General features: G+C 32.6%; 1 pseudogene; it reads right to left on the bottom strand.

Moving 5' to 3' along the window:
• Positions 1–1,068: 1,068 nt before the first annotated feature.
• Positions 1,069–21,607, bottom strand: part of LOC124371587 — a 91,322-nt pseudogene continuing 70,783 nt past the window's right edge.

A 21,607-nucleotide genomic window follows, 5' to 3' on the forward strand; every position in this document is an offset into this window, starting at 1 on the left:
ATAGTTCACTCTAGCAGATACCATATATACAAGTAGACAATCCTATGTTTACAATTCGAGGGCCGGCGAAAAACAGCGCGGCCATAGTTTCACTCTAGCAGTACCATATATACAAGTAGACAATTCTTGTTACCAATTCGGGGCCGGCGAACACAGAGCGGCCATAGTTCACTGTAGCGTATCTATTCTGTAAACAAGCCGTATTTCAGTCCAGTCAAATAGGAATAGAACCGAACCACTGTCCCTCTTCACCGCCCATCATATATTGTACGCGCCGGAGAGCAACTTGTACCCTCTCCCTCCTATCACACACCTATCATAAGAATACCAAGGCGTCTTCATTGCATTGATGGTCTCACCTTGTAGGAAACATTTAGAAATGACGCCATTTTGGATAGGATAAACATTTTGACGTCCGGTCTGTGACATCGTTTTATACTAAAAAGTCCTTTAATTGTATGTACACCTTGACTTAAACTCTCATTGTAGAGTACTCATTTATTAGACTAGGAAACTATCTGACCGATCATTATGAAAGTTTGTATGTATACGTATTATTTTTACACATAGAAGGTTTATATGCTATGCCTATTGATGTAACTCACCACCAGGCAGCCGCTGCAAAATATGTTTAAGTGCGCCTGTATACTATAAAAACTGAAATTACGAGACAATTATTAAATTGCGCAACACTAATCGGAAGCCGCTAAGTTTTTTGATGTATATTTATTATTAACTTAATTTCTCGCTGAACTTAAAGTGGTCTACCACTCAAATACAATAAAATACATGGACGCGTACAACGGCAATAAAAATACACTTTTGACATATGTTCTTGATCATGGCAACAAGGTAAAAACTTTACATCAGCGTTGGAAATATAATTCACTTGAACCAGAAAGTGCTCATATCACGGGCAAAGCTTACGAAAAGCGTGCGAATCCGCGGGAAACAGCTAGTATATAATATAAACTAACTAAAATTAGACCATGTGAACTAGCATGCTTTGAGATTACCTTGGAAACAAGGGACATGAAAGGTAAATAGAAAGAAAGGACTGTACTGTACCAGCCTGTTTGGCGGGCAGTGTTGTTGAAGTCCTGGCAGCGCTTGCTGTGCTCACCCAGGCAGCCGATGTAGGCGATCGCGTGAGGGAATGAGGCTGTGGTCCGGGGTTGCCGCTGAAGAGGTCGGTTGGCCAGGGGTCCCTGGGCCTAGGACCGGGACATCCTCCACCGGCGTGGGTCGCCCATTGCCGAGGCGCAGCGGACCCGTGGAACGGAGTTGACACTGGTGGTGTTGGCGGGGATCGATCTTGGAGCAGCGTAGCCCGGACCGTTACCATACAGCCATGGTGTAAGGAGGACAAGGGTGTGCTCATACGGTGGACGAAAACTGTGTCGGCGCGCGCGCATGACGTCACTCAGTCCGCAACGACACGCTGGCTTCCTGCTCTCTATTACCGTGCTCCGCAGTGGTTTCTCACAGCTGTCAGTTAATACAAGATTGTATTCTTTTGTTATATTGAAATTTGTTTTTAATATTAAAGTTTTTGTTGAATTTAGTCTTACATAGAAAAAGTTAGGACATTTATTAAATTAAACATTAAAGCTACAATAAGTTTAAGTTTAAACAATCCGATTCTTTAAAGGCCCCAAATAGTTTCTTTATTTTAAAATATTTGATACTGTTCACTTAATTATATAATAATTATATCCTCAAATTATCGGTATATATTATTATTTCATAGTACAAATATTCGTATTATTACTAAACAGTTTGCTACGTAAGTGAAACGTTAAAATACAGCTATGACAAAAAATGTGTAAAATAATTTCTTTATAAAAGTATTTAACATAATTAAGATTCTTAACATGTTAAGCTTTATTTTCATTATTCCTAATAAAATGTTAAAAATATCCGTGTTCAAAAGCTGTTTCACTTATACCTATTTTCTATGAACTCAAATATTAAATCTTATAGTTTCATATCAATAATGAAAATTTCGCTTTATATTGTTCTGATAGCTGACAGGTCTTTGAATGAACAATCCTTTTTTACAGATATATAAATTTTAATTGTTTTATTTTTATAAATTACATACTGCATATCAAAATACTTATGAAAAATAAGTGTTTATTGCAATAGAAAATCATGATACAAAACAGAAATATAACTGTCTAAAATGTTTAAATAGTAAATAACCTTCATGTCAATAAGAAATAAGAAACACTATGATAACACAAATGAAACATAAATTAATCACACATAGTAAAAATTAAGTTTTTAATTTTTTAACTTTTTTTTGAAAATTTCTTCTGGACCTCTTCTTTTTTATTAAGATCATATTTGTTTATGTGACGCAGTCTTATATATGTTCTAACTAAAATTAAACGACTTACAGCTTCATCAGGGATTTTAAGGTGACTTATTTTTTGGTCAGTAAGATTTTTAACTTTTTGTATTACATTGCATTCCTTACGCAAGTTTTTTAACCCATGAAACTTATTAAAATTTTCTTTCCACAATTTTTGAACACTCAAAAAAATTCATTGCTTGGGGTATTTAAGCCATCCTTTGGACATTTGTTTCTATCCACGAAAATTCTTCTGTAACTTGACTTGCACAGCTGCCTTTCGTACCTAGTGCGGGATACTTCTTCTGCAGTTTGAATGCCACCATACCCGGTTACGTATTTCAGACTCTCAATTTTCATATTATCAGAGTCTTCATCCAATTTTATGGCGCTCTCGGACTCTACTTCATCATGTGTAACGTATAAATCCCATGAGCCTTCTTCCTCTTCGTCATTACGTTGTTGGATAAGCGGAGCAAGTAGTTTAGCTGATGCACATTCTTCATCTGTTGCATGTGTTGTGATGTCACTACTGGCCAAATACTCTTCATTGTCGGGTTCAGTGTTATGTTTCACTGACATCACTGTTGTAGAATGCTTTCCCATAATAAACTCACCGCATTCTATACATAAACTGAATAGCGTCAGGATGGTCATGTGTACGGCCCATACTTTCGGTTGAATGAAAAGAAGTTTTTTTCTAATACATCTTGATTAAGTTTCGAAGTCAACAAGTATTGAAAGTTTTGTGACTCACCTAAATAGCTATACAAATCTATCAGGGATTTTATTCGTTACCAAAAGTCCTGTCTGAAAAAGGTAGCTTCTTTTTATGACCGTTACACAAGAGACTGCTCAATTAAAATTGGACATGTCATCTAGAATCTTCTTTTGGTAAGGTAAATGTACACCAAAAAGCGCATTTTTCTTTTAGCGATGTATATGGGGATACTAGAGTTCATTACATCGAACCAATCATTGAACATCTGTAAAATATCGGCCGTATAGTTCCAGTTGCCGTTTAGTAGGCCTTTACAACCATTAAAAATCGTAAGGCATTTGCATTTGCATTCGATAACAGTTGAGCAGCTAGTTTGACATTTTGTTTGTTCTTAGGAAAATAAATGTTCATTTGTTAGTTTGAATGAAATTTTTAAACCAGTTTGTTGTTTATGTAGTAATTGTTCAAGACATGACTTAGTTATGTGTTCATTGACACATTCCTACAAAGCCCTTTTCCAATAAGTGATTCCTTGCCAATTTTAAATAAATGTGGTACAATCTGCAAAAAACAAACACTTCTTGACGCGAACCGGGTTTTTGAAAATGAGTTACTTGTTGGGATTATTTGTTAAATCTTTCCATAGAGATCGATTTTCACCGCCCAAATCAGACGTTTACTGCAATGACTTTAAATCCAATTCCTTTCAACGGATTCTATTATTTCGAACAAGGACTGCTTTTGGTCATGGGTTTGTCGAAATCGTAGTAAACAGGACTTTTCCATTTTCCAGTCAACCCCTCGCCATTACGACTTGAACGTGATTATAAGGTCCAAAAAACACATTCGGTTTTCCGATCAAAACATACTTGTTTACTAATACTCATTTCATCATACGATAAAACAACAAAAACTGCTGTAGTTCAACTTAAATTGCTTTTATTGTGTTCCATAACCAATAAAACTTCTTTCAAAATTCCTGGTTTACACTCAAATGACGAAACCCATCTTCGTAAAGAACTCAGACCCGGCAAGGGATACTTTAATTTGTTCCTTAAGTACCGGTAGGCCTTTGCGCTAACGCCCCTTAATGCTATCGCACAACAAATATCTTCGTGGATCCATTTTATTTTACATTTTTTACTCGTTAAAACCTTTATTTGACCAGGCGAAAATACTTTACTCAAAATTTCTTTGGCACTGACATCAACATTGTTGGATATTTGAACATCCTTTAGTTGACAGTAGACAGAAGCCTTTTCAACTTCAAGCTCCTCGGTTTTAGTTTTTAATTTTAGAATTTCATCTTTAAGTTTACAGTTTTCTTCTGCAAGGATTTTTAATTTTTTTTCAATATCAATACAGTTATGTGTGATCTCAACGGGACTATCAGGATCGACATCGACAGAACTACCAAACGACTTTTTACTATTTTCGCATGGAGACTGATTATTTAAATTAGAAACATTTTCCAAAACTACTTTGATTATTTGTTTTCTCTCTTTAACCTTGTATCGCTGCTGCCGAGCGGAAGTATCCTCAATTGTGTCAGTACTCGGAAGATGTAGTGTTGGTATGGCATCACTTCTCAAATTTCGAAAGTTTGTAGGAGAATATTGCAACAACTTGTGTTACAATTGTTGAAAAAAAACAGTCACCTCTAAAATGAACTGAACAAATTCTGGGCTCTTTCAATATTTACCTTATCTTTCCTCCGAAAAGCCTGCATCCACTGCCTTGCCAAATCCTCATCTTTAGGGAACGTGTAATACTTCAAATCAGTTCCTTTTGTAGAGCGGTAGTAGTTATTGCAACCAAACACTGCACACCCAGGCATTATAAAGTTAATGTTTTAAAATAAAAGTAACATAAACATTGAAGAACGAACCACTAAAACAATATTGACAAACACCGTACAAACTGCAGTAAACAAACAACCACGTGGAACGGAGTAGGCCGGCACGTGGCGGCTAGTGAGATCTGCGGACATACCATACAGCAGGGTAGAGTAAGGCAGGCCGTCCATGTCTGACACCTTGGTGTCGGTTCCTGCACAAAGAAGGTCATCACTACCCAGACATTTGGTGTATGTGATGTACAAGTATCATGCACAACTACATATAAACTGTCTATTACCTATTTAAATACGTTAATTGTATTGAAGTTTGATTACATTTGACGTAGATGAAATTCTTATTACAAGAACCCTAATAGTTTAAGAGTTATGATTAAACAGATAAAAATATATTTAAGGTATCTCAATAAAGCGTATCTCAATGTTTCGCTCGATTCATATTGTTTAGTTAAGAAAGTAAAGGCTAGACTCCTATCCATGTCTAGCAGTTAAGTTTTCAATTATTTCAGCCATCAGTCAGCGCCTTGTTTGGTAGATATTGTGTAGTTAAGCAACACAACGCTATACTTTCATACGTTGCCAGCCATTACTTTCGTACTGTTATAGCTCTTACATATTTCAAGCATCAGTCAGCGCTTAGGGATTTATATTGTCCATTTAATCACTACAAAGCTATGTTTTTGCATCCACTGAAAAATTAAACCTTAATATCACATAAAAATCATTTCCTCCCAGGAATAAACAAACAGACTGCGTTTTGCGTGGATACTGAAGTAAAACATTCACGTTCAAATGATTAGTTGTACCCAGTTAAAACTGGAAGCTTTACTCAAATTAATTTTATTAATTTATTATGAAAATACGTGTTAAATCAATTATAATCTCAACAATTTCATATTTTTAGTATTACATTAATAACATTTCCCACGTCACGGTTAGTGTTATCATTTAATCACATTAAAATTATATTTTAAGAAAGTATAATTTCCTCAGTATTTCTTATTCAGATCTCTTTCATCAGTCGTAATTAGTTCTGTTATAATAGGCAACATTAGGCGATGATTACACACATAGCATTCATTTGAACAACTGCAGTCCAAGAAAATTCTGACGATTTAATTCAGAAAGTTATGTATTTGTGATTCAGTATAGCATTCTAATGTATTGAAAGCTTAGCTCACCAAGATATTAAACAACTGTTCAATCTACCTCTTTAAAAATGTGTTTTATCCATTATAATAATTTATAATTGTAAATTTATAATTAGTACCTACATATATTATAAGATTTAAGACTGTACTCTCCATATGTTAGATTCGTTTGTGTAATATATTTCACATGATTCATGTGATATAAACCAATAAATCACACAGATATTTCGTGACACATTCAATGAATCCACTACAAAGAGACTACTGCCAGTATCAATCTGTACCTAGTATGGGGTTGCCGAGCGGAGTGGACAGTCCACCGAACGTAAGAACGTGGGAATGGTCTGAAGTGACAACTGTAAGAGTCTCCAGCGGGTCCGTGACTGACAGGACTTCTAGCAGCGAATCCTCAAGCACCAAGGTCTCCTCTAGGGCTCCTTAAGAATTGTTGTAATGGTGAGCGTGATCGATCCTACTACCTGCAAAATCACTTGGCTCACTACAGATAAAACTTAAACTTGCTCATTTTTTATAGACAGTGGATAAGGTTATTTCCTTATTCTTTTATTTTGCTACATTAAAAGTTGTATTAACGTAGTTTGATAGAAAAGATTGTGGACTTTATATGAGTTAGATGAGTAAAATTTAGTTAATCTGATATTGTATTTATCCTCTATCTTGATGTTATCAACATCTTGTACCAACACCCTTCAAATTGCTTCTTAGGATGATAAAACAAAGTTACAACTCAAAGACGCCTCTGTTAACTATAGAATTAGGCCATCTCTTCTGAAGAGCATTAGTCTATGACCTCTAATAATCAGCAATTTGCCTAATCCATAGTTTTGAAATGAAGTCAACGTAACGCAACGGAAACTTTATCTCTTTAAAAGGAAAGTGGACAGTGAACCAATAATAAAGAGGCCCATTTCCGTTTCCTTTGTTACCCCCAACTTCTGCCTTGAACGGTTGTCGTTTTAAAATTGACCTTTGGTCAGTTCCCAGTGGTTCAGTCGCAGACCTGTTGTGAGCTATTTAGTTTGATTTTAATAGTTTTTTTATTAAGTACATGTTTTATAGATAAGTGGGCTTGGAGTTGACACACAACATAATTGTTATGATTCCTGACTTATGCGTGTCAAAAGCTTTGGTATGATTTGCTTATTTTTAAGTACATTGTAATTACATGTTAGGTTAGTAGTTCACCTGAGCAAGAGATTGTATTTCAGATATCGAAACTTATTGTCACTGATTTAATATATCACTAAATGATGGCAAATTGTCGTAGAATTAATTGTTGTTACTAGAAATCCAATACAACAACAAATACAAAACACAATTTTAAACTCTCAATCGTTCACAAATGAAGAGACTTTCATCCGGTATTTATAAAATAGAGTCATTTAAATAGATTTCTGGCTAATGTCTGTGATATTTAACATAATAAACTCTGAAACTGTAGAAACACCAACTTACTGAGAACGGTTCTGCTGTAGAGGAAGGTCTTCATTTTTTACATAAAAGGGTGTACAGAATAATAATTTGTTTCCTTTCAACATTATTGCATTTTTAATACTGAATTTTCTTAAAATACCGCCCCATACAGGACAGGCCACATGAGATAGTTTTCAAAGTGACACAGCCTAAATTCCAAATTCATTTCTATTAAGACTATTTATTTTTTTTCACCATGATGTAAAAATCTACAATACAATTTTAAAAGTGTAAGTTTTACTTTAATTTTATTCATTTTCAAATCTGTGTGCATCCTTTGCGATTGGCAAGATAAGAATATTAATAGTTGGATTTTGTTTTCATTCAACAATGCAGAATTAAAACCACCACGGGATAGATATAAAACGAATAGATATAAAAATTACTCAATTTTCATTCGATAACGGCAGTAGTAAACATTAAAATCTTCTCTCTCTTTAGACATTATCTTCTTAAAAATATTTTCAGGAGAAAAAAAATGGAAATCTCTTGATTTGAAATGGTTGAAGATGAGAATATGGAATTTTTTCAGATGTTGTTGAATATGACCGAAGGGAAGCCACGTTTTTCTAATTAAAAGTACATTCATAAATGAACACATAGTATATTAAGACTTATATTATATTTCAATTTTTATTTATTTAAGGTATAGTTCATTCAAAATACAATGTTTATCCATAAATCTTGTCTCCCAATATAATAATACATAATAATATATTCATACACAAACCTCAGGTGCAGGATACTCTGTTTCTTTACACATACATAATAGAATAAATTGTAAGTACATTAAACCACTTCACAAAAAATATATAAGTAGCTATTTTGATACAATTACGTAATTATTTTGAGTAGCTATAAGTTAGCTACATATAAGTAGCTATTTTGAGACAATTATTCAATTATTTTGAGTAGCTATTTGTTAGCTGTTCAATAAACCCAATAAGCCAAATTACAAAGCACATAATTTATTTATAATAAATTACTCGTAATTATTTCAATTATTATATCGTTTCTAAATATCAACCATAAATTTAAATACTGTCTGTGAGTAAAGTAAAAGATAGTGTGTGGGAATTACACTCATAGAATAGGTGGTCTGTTTATTTATTTTGTTTAAGATGGTGGATTGTGACAGGTATTTTAGGTCTGAATTTCTATGCATATTTTGCATTCCAAAACTCTTTAATTATACAATGTAAACTTCAAACTCCACTTGACAATATATTATACATACAAAGGATGGACAGGAGAATTGGATCTAAGAAAACGTATGGCAAAAATAGAATCGGATATAAAGTCGCTGATAACGTTTGAAACATTTTGGAGAACAAACTTTTATCTATGACAATTGCTAATAACAGTAATTTTATTTTAAAAATTAAATACAATATTTTACTAAAATCGTTTGAACAGTTTAAACTAATTTACTATTTTGTATAATAAACAAAGAAGTGCTAGTAATATTGAAAGCACAAATACAGGAATCGCTGACATAGACACTTAAGTTTTAAAACGTTAGAGATAAAACTTTTACGTATAAACAAAGACTAAAAACAATTGACTACAAAAACAATACTACATGTGAATAAATTATATTCAGTTATTTATTTCAAAAGAAAAATAATATACTTAAAACACAACCAACTCATTAGTAATAACACAAAAAAGGAAAAGTTATTAATACAATCATTTACTCACAATATATAATACAAAGCGTGCATTTAATATTATAGCACTGGAATACCTACTTCAATCTTAACTATTACTAGATCACCCCACTGCCACTTTGAAACAATTTTACACAATTAAAAATATTAAGATTATTTCAATATCGCCATGTTCAGTTAAAGCATGTTTAAAACAAAACTTACATCTGGTTTGGCACAATACTCACAAAACATCGCACTCGGAATTTATGGTGTCCCTATGGAAAAAATGAAGATATAGTAAGTGCAAGCGAAAGAGACAAGAAGGCAACTGGATTTGAACATTTGTGACTCGATGGTGGACGCTTGAAACAGAGTGGGAAATAAGCTAAATTGAGGCAAACCATCCGGAACAATAGTACAGTTCGAGAGGCATGCGGCAAAAGAGGAAATTCATCCAAAAACTGCTAAAGGAACGTAACTCCGGGTATGGGCCACATACGAGAACAAACTCACTGTCGGAGAATTCTCGCCATGACAAGGGCAGCCTGCAAAAGAAAAAAATACAAGTTTCATTATGTCCCGGAGTGCACAAATCTTCTTTCGGAGAAAATGCAGCCGTATATCTAGTACATGATCAAGCTGATTTTAGTAAACTTTAAACCCCACAAGGGTTACAATAATCTATGTTTGAATTCACTGTATTGTTTAGATTTTGGTTTTTTCATGTAAATAGATATAATTAACTTGTATATATGTTTAGTTAAAAACTAGATTACTTTATCTTTCATTGTGCTTAAACGTTTTACGTAATATAAACAAAAACACTGAGAAAATAGTAAATAATTAAATAATCATGATATTTCAATATGGTACGTCAAAACATAAGAAGAATAAGAAAAGATTTCCATATTTTTGTAGCTGAAATATTCAAGGCAAATTTAACTCGAGCAATAATAGTTATAAGGGAAATATGGATTATGCAAAATGAAAAATAGTTCTTTTGAATACCGAACTGTGTAAGTTTGATACAGTGTTAATAAGGTTTTAATAAGGCTGGGGATCATTTTTATAATATGTGAAAACAAATATTACGAAATCAAATCAAATTAGTGTTAGTAAACGGTATCTTTCAATTGCTTAAGTTTTTATTTAATTCGTTTCTAAAACGTATGTAATATTCCTTAGGATATTTTTATTTCGGTAATTAAATAATTAGAAAATGTTTTTTGTTTTCAATTTTGGAAGAAGTATAATAATTGGCCCACAGATAAATTATCTTCAAACATATATCTTCTACACTAATTACCTTTTTACTTTTATTGTCATAAATTCCTTCTGTGATAAAGTTAGTAAAATTATTTAAACTAGGAAATTGATTAAACGCATTCATACCGATTTTGAAATAAGAAACCGAAACTGAAATAAAACATGAACAATTATACGAGCCTTTTCGACTTAAAAAATCCAAATTAAAACAGCCGTACGCACTATTACAATGACTAGTCACCTGAATCGTCATCTTTTGGTAGGAAGATCTTTCCCATCAACCTCACTGGTACCGGTCATCACTGTCACCCTTTAGCAGCCTCCCCGTCCCCAAGAGCCGCCTCCTCGCTGGTATTAGGTCCTCGTTCACATAGATATAGTTGTGAGCCGTCCTGTTACCCATCCGATTATACGCATCAAACATAGAGTCCACGACGTCCATGCCCAAGGCCTTCCCAATCTCCTTAACTGCACTCAATACGTCCTCCTGAGGTTGCATAGGGACAACATATATTTCCACGAAATTCACTCTCGAGTACTTTCCATTCCCTTTATTCGTTTTTCCAAGAAACCCACCCTATTGCTCAGCTTTATATTACGTTTCAGAAGAATATCAGTGTATTCAAAAATCCCATTGAGCGCGTCATTTTCTACTTTGATCAACCTTGTATTGCTATCTAGATTTTCATTTAACAAGTCAATTTTTCTGTTAAAACTTTCTTCCTGACTTTTCTGATTTGCTTCAATTTTTGAATACTTTCTTAGTGATGTCTTCCAGGGAAAGCTTACCTTCCTGGCCATCTACATCGACTCGCCGGCGCTTCCTTTTCTGCTCAGGACAGTTTATGCATTTCCAAGTACCAGCCGTTATACGCTCCATTTTGGCTTTGTTTAAATCTAGACAATTGCAATGAAACTCCTTACCGCACTTACAGCATGCCAATGTCTTCTTTTGTTTAAGGGGCTTCATACAAATTCCACAACTGGCCATTTTTCTAAAAGGAGATGAAACTGAAAAGGTTTCAAAACCCACCACTTAATATTTCACCTGATCGCAAAAACTAAAGGCTTTATAAGTTCAAGACAGGAGCACGATCTCACGACTATTCTTATATGAACGCCGCCTACACAGCACTGTAACTAGATGCATAACCGATATAGGTAATGGGAATTTCATTACAGTTTTACTTCTTCTGCCGATAGTGGAGTATTGTGTTTTACCGACGATGCATGGAATTAATTAACTCACCTCTTGAACGAAGATTTATGTGCCATTCAATGGTGATAACGAACCATATGCTATTGTATCCAGAAGAAACTAAATTTATCTACTTAAAAATGGACGTACATGTTTTAAATAATATCCTACAAAAAATGTGCTGATTGTTGCTTTAACAGACACATTGTGCTCAGTATGGTTATATTAACAATACTAAATAATTATGAATTATTATTGATCAAAAAATAAATGAGAAAATCATGTAAGAAAAATCAAATAGCCATAAGACATGTTTTTATAAAATTATTGTACAATGCAACAAAGCAGACTATTTGATTATGGACTGTTTTACTGGTGTAGAACTAACTAAACTAATATGAATCCAATATTCATTCAAACTAAAGATATTTATGTATATTCTAAAGACTTTTTCCATAATTTTCATGTATGTTTTATGACCAAGAGCATTTATCTGTTTCCAAAACTACACCTAACTTTTCATAACATTTTGTTTTTGTTTTTTGTTTGTTTTTTTGGGACAAACATATTATTAATCGGATTCTAACAGATGTAAAAATTAAATTTATCTATTTATGAAAAGAATTCACTTTTCGTTTAAAATATTAGTAATGCTCATTTTCACATTAATTACAACGCATGGAATCTCTAAATAGGCATTTCTTTTCTAGCTGCCCTTATAATTTTCTAACATTGTCATAATTTAATATAATAGCAATTTATAACTAAAATTATGAATATCGTCTAGGAAATTACGGTTCAGATATCAAACCTTAATTTTGGTTTGACGTCTGACAATAGATTTAATACAATTTTTTTTATTTCGGGCTTATTGTAGAGGGTCAACTTAAATGAGAGTCAAGACGATAGCCGGTTGAGCCTAAAATATAAAGATTATTCGAATTGGGTTTAATAGTCACGTGACTTTACTAATTACAAAAAATCCTACAAAAACAAACAATCCTGCAAAACAAAGTTCAACGATTAAAATCTAATTCATATATTTGGCAGGGTTTATTGTATTGCTAAACAACATGCTTCATGAGAAAACAATAATCGAGAATTCCAATTATATGTTGCTCCTCCTGCTTGCAAAACTTTGCTACATTAATCTGGTGATTACAAATATTATTATTTAAGTATTAAAGTACATACTTAAGGTGTCGAGTACATGTTTACAATTGTAATTGTACATTTTCCTAATCCATAGTTTTCTCAACCCTATTAATTATTATCGTTTAATTTGATTCCATTCTAATTTTATTAACAAAATATAATACAATCTTTTGTTAAGTTTAGATCATAGGTAAAGATATAGTGTGTTGCTTGAACCCCTCCACACCCCACACACACACACACGCACGGACACGCACTCACATACACACAAAAGTTTTTGATGTCGTCATTTAATAGTTATAGAAATTATTTTTAAATCATTCTATTATTACCATGTACGATGTATCCTTTAAAAACAATGAAATTTGTGTTTATTAAAGTAATAACATTGATATTCCTACATAACGAAATATTTTTATACCTTATAACAGAAAATAAATATTTAGTTGGGATATTTTTCTTGATGAAAGCAAGCTTCATTACTAAAAGGAAAAATTTTCATTTATAAGTAATATATAGAACTGTTATAATAATTAAATAGATGGAAAAACTAAACAATTAATACGACAGTAAACAGCAATAAAATACTTAGTTATATTTTTTAAAGCGCAAAACTACATTTATTTCATAGAAATTAATTCTTAGCAATAAAAAATAGAAAAATATTGAAAGCATATAAATAAGCTTCACAGACCTAAGATGTCTGCCTTGTCTTTGTCTCTTAAAAATATCATACACGTTAAAAGTTCGCCCTGACTAGGCTAGACAAGTTTAAAGTGAAGCACCGCAAATTAAATTTCAACATATAGTGTTGGCTTCCGTATGAATTGAAATGAAGTCACACATCGGAAACCTCATCTCTTTAAAACGAATATGAACCAATAATAAAGAGGCTCATTCCCGTTTCCTGTGTTGCCCCCAACTTCTGCCTTGACGGTTGTCGTTTACAATTGACCTCTGGTCAGTTCCCAGTGGTTCAGTCGCAGACCTGTTGTGAGCGATATACTTCAGTTTGATATTAATAGCTTTTTTATTAAGTTCATGTTTTATAGATTAGTGTGCTTGGAGTTTACAATTGACCTCTGGTCAGTTCCCAGTGGTTCAGTCGCAGACCTGTTGTGAGCGATATACTTCAGTTTGATTTTCATAGCTTTATTATTAAGTTCATGTTTTACAGATTATTGTGCTTGGAGTTTACAATTGACCTCTGGTCAGTTCCCAGTGGTTCAGTCGCAGACCTGTTGTGAGCGATATACTTCAGTTTGATTTTAATAGCTTTTTTATTAAGTTCATGTTTTACAGATTATTGTGCTTGGAGTTTACAATTGACCTCTGGTCAGTTCCCAGTGGTTCAGTCGCGCAGACCTGTTGTGAGCGATATACTTCAGTTTGATTTTAATAGCTTTTTTATTAAGTTCATGTTTTACAGATTATTGTGCTTGGAGTTTACAATTGACCTCTGGTCAGTTCCAGTGGTTCAGTCGCAGACCTGTTGTGAGCGATATACTTCAGTTTGATTTTCATAGCTTTATTATTAAGTTCATGTTTTACAGATTATTGTGCTTGGAGTTTACAATTGACCTCTGGTCAGTTCCCAGTGGTTCAGTCGCAGACCTGTTGTGAGCGATATACTTCAGTTTGATTTTAATAGCTTTTTTATTAAGTTCATGTTTTACAGATTAGTGTGCTTGGAGTTGGCTAAAGGTTTAGTATGATTTACTTATTTTAAATTACATTGCAATTATTTGTTTAGGTTAGTTGTTTACCTGAGCAAGAGATTATATTTCAGATATCATAACGTATTGTTACTGATTTATTATATCACTGAATGATGGCAAATGTCTGACAAATTGTTATTACACAACAAATACACATACAATTTAAAACGCTCATCCATTCCTAAATGAAGCTTCAGTTTGAACTTTCAGGACATCCAGTATTAAATAAAATGGAGTCGTACAAAAATATTCTGGCTTATGTCCGTGATATATAACACAATAAACTGTACCACTCTAGAATCACACCTTACTCAAAACGGTTCTGCTGTAGAGGAAGGTCTTCGTATATTTACATAAAAGGGTCCACAGAATAATTTAAACTATGCATGGAGACTAGAAGTGTCTCCTCACTTTAACGTATTCGGTACATAAGGCTTTGTTTATTGTTTAAATATTCCGCAGTGGAGGGAGAGTTAACTCACCCTAAACCGGATATCTCATTATCAAAAGTCAATCAGTAAATCTAATCATATTAATAATGTAACTCGATTGTGATTCCCTTGTGTTATCTCCTGTAATGTATTTAATCAATGCTTTGATTATCATAACTAGATAAACACTCCCTACCAGTTAAACAAAATAATAGTTTGTAGAGTAAAACTCGTCATATCCGATCTTGACGGCTCCGAGCTGTGCTCGGAACAAAAAAAATCGGATAACTCTAGGAGCGAAACGTCATATTTTAAGAAATTTCGTGTATATATTTGACGCAGTCGATGCTTATATTAATGCACAAAAGTGCATACATTATTGCAGTTCTAGATTGTTTCTGATTTCTTCTACCTTGGAAAATGCCCAGATAATTTGGTTTCCTTTATAATGTCAGAATTTTTTATTTATCATCCGTATACAGGTTGAAAATGGGACTCGTCACGCCATTGCCAGAATTAATCAATTGCGGAGCGCGGCGTAATTGCATGAACTAAAGAGTACGCGATGGGCTTGGATGTTAAGAAATTGGCCCGTTATCGTACTAGAACTAGACAGCGCCGTTATCATCCATCAAAAGAAGCCGTTAAGGTTCTGAGCTAAGTTTGTCTGAGACTGCGTGAGCTGAAAACTGGAGATTGTCGTTTGTCACTCTCTTGTCTTCTCCTCTCTGATTGACAACTGAGGTGAGCAAAGTGAAAATATTATCTTTATTACCACTTCACTATATTAATAGTAAATACATTTCATTTGAAATGTAGATCAACTTAATTTAAAGGTTTAATATGTGGCTATTACGCTTAAAGCTATACAGAAAATCAATTTAGTTTGGAGTCTTTAATTGAATAAAATCCTAGTTTTATCAAGAGTGTATTAATGATACGTAACTAATTATTTACTAGGAGTTAAATTTAATCTAAGTAGATTAAACATGATTTAATTTAATTTAATTGATATTAACGTCTTTTCTTTGTTTGAAGGTTATTTTTGACGATGGAAGGATTGTGAAGGAAACAGGATTTTTCCGGACATTTGCCATCGTTCAGTGAAACAAGCTTGCTGTTTCCTTAACGTCTTTTACTTTCGAATACTATGCTGTTTAATAGCAGCTGTTTAATAACATAATTAATAAAATTCGCGAGCTTTATAATGCACTGTTGTTAAGTCGTGCTTTGAAACTGAATCTGGAAATACATTTCTTGAAACTGTGCTTTCACCCTAAGAAAAGGTTATGTTCTTTTTTTTTTAAACTTTAAGTTAAAACTAATTGTTTTTGTATTATTTTACTACTTATTACTATAAAGCTAGTTGTGTACAAAGATATTTTTAATGTTCATTATTAAAAGTTTAATAACCTATCTTATTAACTCTTCTAATGATAATTAATTTGTTAAAATAAGCGAATCTGTTATCATGAAAATATGTGGCTCTGTGGTAATTATAAATTAACTTTTAAGTGTTCTGGAGTTTTGGTACCCTTATAATTGTACCTGTATCATCCTCACAGTTACAATTAATGAGGGATGTACATGTGTACCGCTATCGCTGTATCGACCTATCATACAACAACCGATAAGTATATTAATGTAACGCAGCATATTATATGATTACGATTATTATCTATGATTAAATGAATATTCAAAAATCGCGAGAATCCGTTTAAAACTTATAATAAATTGTTTCTAGAGGGAGTTTGTGAACCTGTTACTGAACTGACAACTGTCAACCCTACGGCTTCTTTTATTGTGCAGCTTACGGTTAGAATGTTTAGGTATTTATACAATTTATTTGTTAGTGAATGTTATTGCAGTATTTATTATGTTTTGGTGGCCACCTAGTAGATATATTAAACTGAAAAATTTAATATTTATTGAGATATTTAATCTTTACAAGACCTAACGATCGCAATTCATTACAATCTAAGGAATTTTGCCTATTTAAACAACTATAAGATTTTTTACCTTTTGGCTGGAACAATTTTTTTAAGTCTTAACTCTGCTTTAAACCTCTGTCTATTGTTATTATTGATTTTACATCTGTATAGGTCAGTTATATAATTGATAATTATTCGACTATCAGCAAAGCTCAATTTAATCCAATTATTTCATAACCATAAAACGATAAAATAATCAAACAGATTGCAGTTCCCGTGGGTCTAAATTAATTTATAAAATCTACGGACGTCCGTATTCATTAAACATTCACATTCAAGACACATAAAAACATATACTGAAAAGCCGATCTAAACCGAAATCAATCTTTACGAAAGTCCTTTTACATCGCCGGCTACAATAAGCTACCGTAAACTAACTATAGACAGGCGGAGACAATTTCCTCATTCTCACCACGAGACACACTGCAAATGAGGTGGCGCCTTTTTATAAACAGCTATAAATACTTACAAAAATTCCAACAGCTGTCTCTTTATTGTGGCCTCTAGCAAAGAGTACAATATTCTCACAATACGCTTCAGTAATAAATGTGTAAATCTTAGACCAATTCATGCGTTTACTGATATTAAAAACGCGAAGAAAACCTGAGGACACGGCCTTAACCATAAGGGTAATGTCAAATGATTCGAGATGTATAGTTCTACAGTTTTTGCGATTTATAGAAATACATCATTTCATTTTTCACTCATCTCAAACATAGTTAATTATTTTTCGGTTATACGGATATTGTGCCTTTTTAATAATCTTGGTAGAAAGGTTTGAGATTCTAAATGTAGGGAAATACACCACGCACAATAAAATCCACATATACTGCAGTATTTAAAATTCATATTTTCTATCGCTAATCAGTTTTAAACTTTTATTTCGGTCACAAGCATATTTCTAATTATTGACATTTGTAAAGTTTGAAGGTTAAACTAAAACAAATTCTGAGGTAAATTAATAACTCTGTATAATACTACTACTTACCTTCTAGGAACAGAAAGAATCCTGTGGGGTGCTTCATGCATACAGAAAGGGCGGTCCTTGTCATGTCTGCAAATGAAGGGTCGCCCTCGGCCGTTCTGTCTCGATCGGCCTCGAACTCCATGTTTGAGAATGAGAACAAACCTGGAAAAAATAAGAAAAGGTTTACCAACACAGCAGTGTTATTTACTCCCTCTTGTTCACTTCATTGAAATTTAAATTTACTACAATCATCATGTATGTGCAGTAAGCGGCCTGAGTGGATGTATTTGTTCAGCGGGGGGGCGGGATTGGTGAGGGGTGAAGTGGAGGAACGTAAGTAATAGCAAAAATTATTGACTCAATTCTCAGTTGTTTATTACTCACAATTTCCGCGTTTTTTATTGTAAATTGTAAAAGATCGTCTCTGTAATGATGAAATATTCCTTACTGTTTGTAGTTGACACGATTATATTTTCTCACACATAGCGTATGTGTGAAGGGTTCATTCAATGTGAATGTTGAGTTAAGCTCCTTTTCACCTTCCACTTAGTGCAGCGTCTGGAATCTGACGCTGTGAAAGTATTGATTCTTGGAACCGAAGACATCCAAAACAATTTGGTGACCAAGAAGCTTAAGACGAACTTTTTACATCTTTCCTACACAGATAGTATCAAATAATATGTAATCTAGATAGAGGTTACAATTATACTTTATTAATTTTTTTAGAAATCGGGTTTTTCATTTTTTTCTTTATGTGGACAACTTTATGGTGATATTAAAAATATGTAAACAAATTAAATAATAACATGATAAAGCAACATTGCAATTTGAAGACTTCTTGTTTTTTGTTTTGAAGATATTATATATAGTATCAACGCAAAATAAATAAGAACAATCTAAACTTATATAGAACAATGCTAACTTAAAAAGTCCCAAAATCGTTTCTTTTTAATTCAGATCCGTTTAAAGATGATATTTTCTAGTTGTTTTTGATCATTTAAAAGTAAAATAATTGTTTTTTTTATGATGAATTATGGAATATTTTTAAGAAAATAGTTTTTATAGGAATTATTTATTATTATTGATAACGTATTACCAAACGTTAGTTTTATAACATTTGTATTTTCATTTAGAATTAAAAAACATTGAATATCATATTCAGTTGTTTAATGACGCTACACATGCAATACGACGGTAAAATACATCTCCTTAAAAAAATACAAAACGTGTACGCACACACACTTAATACACGTCACGTTTTCTTAACGTAATTCCTAGTCAAACTGGACACAATAGAATTAAATATTTATGCTAAACATTTTTGTTTATCTCTGTGTTTAAACGTTTTTTGTGGCTATGAATTGCATTACCAATGAATAATAAACTTCCCCATAGAGTTCCTTTTTCATTTCAGCATTGAACTAAACTATAGCTACAGGAATGGGTTTTTTATATCTAAATTACCTTTTTTTGATATTTTAAATATATTTTTATGTTAATTTTTTATTTTGTTCTGTTATTCGGTTTAAACATTACGTATGAAACAAATATATATGTCAAATACAATTATCATTTCTTTCTAATCATATTTAGACATTTAATTCGTTTCGTACATGCACACCAATTCAGCCTAATTCTTCATAATTCGTACCCCATAATATGATTTAAAATACGTTTAAAAGTACAAACATTCTTCAAGTAAAAGATTTCTAACTTATCACATAAGTCTTTAAAATCCAATGAGGTCACGCAGATTTTACACGATATACAGTATTTTAAATACTTCAGTTATATTCTTGTGGATATTTTTATGCCCCGAGTAATCTACAAATTCTTTATATTCCTTAAACTTAGCTTCTACCCAGAATGAAAATTAAACTAGTTAATTTAGTAATAAACTTTTAAACCACCGGTTAATTTCTAGCCCGAACAGAATTTGTTCATATATTTGGGTATTAAATCATCTTATAGAATAACTAACTTGCACTTATTTTATGTTCAAATATTCGTGTGGTAAATTATTAACGTTTATTTTTTTTATTATAGGATCTCCGATTTTTTATCGTTTATATTTACAACTCATGAACATTTCTGTCCCCCATCCACGTGTGTAGTCTTTGTGGGGGAAACATTCTCTAGTTAAGAATGTTTAAACATAGCGTTTAAAACTTTTGTTCTTAAATAATTTGTTTATATTAAATTAAAACAAATTATGTTATTTAAAAACTAACTGACATAACCAGTCTTAACTGATAGCTTACATACTGAAGTTTTAATAGTGTTTCTCAACGATTACAAATAAAATACATTATAGATATGAAGAACGTTAAACGGACATGGTTCAAAGGTTCCGTCCTAAAAATGTAAGAAAATTCTTTTTTGGTGCATTACAATTACAATGTGTTCTACAACATAGGTTCTGTATGGTTTCTTAAGCCTTGGTATAAGGGATAAATGAGAAAACTATTTATAACCCTAACATGAATGTTAATTATTAATTATGTTTATAATACACCAGTATTAGGTCTTTAAGTTACGTATAGTCTGTTTCACCTTCCTGTTTGAACCCACTCAATGAGGGACTCCACCCTCAGTGCAGTTTCCGGACTTCCCTCTGATGTCCAGGCCGACAGTCCAGTCTCGAAGTTCGCCTTTAACAACACCGCAGAGGTGTGCCGTAGCGCAGGCGGACGACTCGCCGATCTGAGCGTCGAGATGTTACGTCTAAAAATAGAGTAGTATAAATAAAGTCTTATAATGCAATTACCGGGAAGAGTTTTAATTTCGCTCTTATCGTTATCCTCCTCCTTAGAATATAATACATCCCAGAACCTAAGATGAAGTAAAGTAGGACCCCTCATATCCGACCACACGGCGTGACCGACTCCTCGGGATATCCGACCGAATCCGATTGTTCCCGGTATCAGGCGATAACTTTATTCATTAGTCCAATTAAAAGTATCACATTGCGTTTTATTTATTTTCATAGAGATAATATGAAACTAATATAAAACTAATATGAATTGTAATTAAAATCTAGTTCACCCCCTCAAATAAAAAGGAATATAAATAAAAATTGAATTTCCAAATATCATACAACATCATGTAAAACAATATTTCAACAAATTAAATATTCTTTCACGAAATGGTATACTTGGTTTATAAGGTACAACGTTAGGCATTGTTAAAGGATTTTATCGAACATCAATTTTTTAAGGTGTCTGTGCATTTATTTTTAAATTATAATGCAGAATAATACATTAGCTGATCCACAAGCTAGTGTAGTGCATAATCTATTGTGTTGTAGGAGTGACGTAGTTCATTTTTATGGAACTGCTCACTATTTATAATAAATATTAACTTCATACTTCAAAGGTGTATTGGGATAGAAGAATAAATTTACTTTTATGTATGAAAAATTGAATTATATGTCTCTCAGGATCGGAGTTTAAACATTATTTTCTGTAAGCATATAACTTTTGTGATTTTCATCAATTAATACTTTATACAGTACGCTGTATAATTTTATTTTAGCTGAAATCATTGCACTAATGATGAATATACTGTTACATACATTACTGTATGAGTGTTTATCTTTAAATATATGCACGATTTTTGCTATGGTTTTCGCTCATAAGGTTTCTCTCCGACG

Source organism: Homalodisca vitripennis, unplaced genomic scaffold, assembly GCF_021130785.1.
Source record: "Homalodisca vitripennis isolate AUS2020 unplaced genomic scaffold, UT_GWSS_2.1 ScUCBcl_1667;HRSCAF=5579, whole genome shotgun sequence".
In the NCBI taxonomy this organism is placed as follows: domain Eukaryota; kingdom Metazoa; phylum Arthropoda; class Insecta; order Hemiptera; family Cicadellidae; genus Homalodisca; species Homalodisca vitripennis.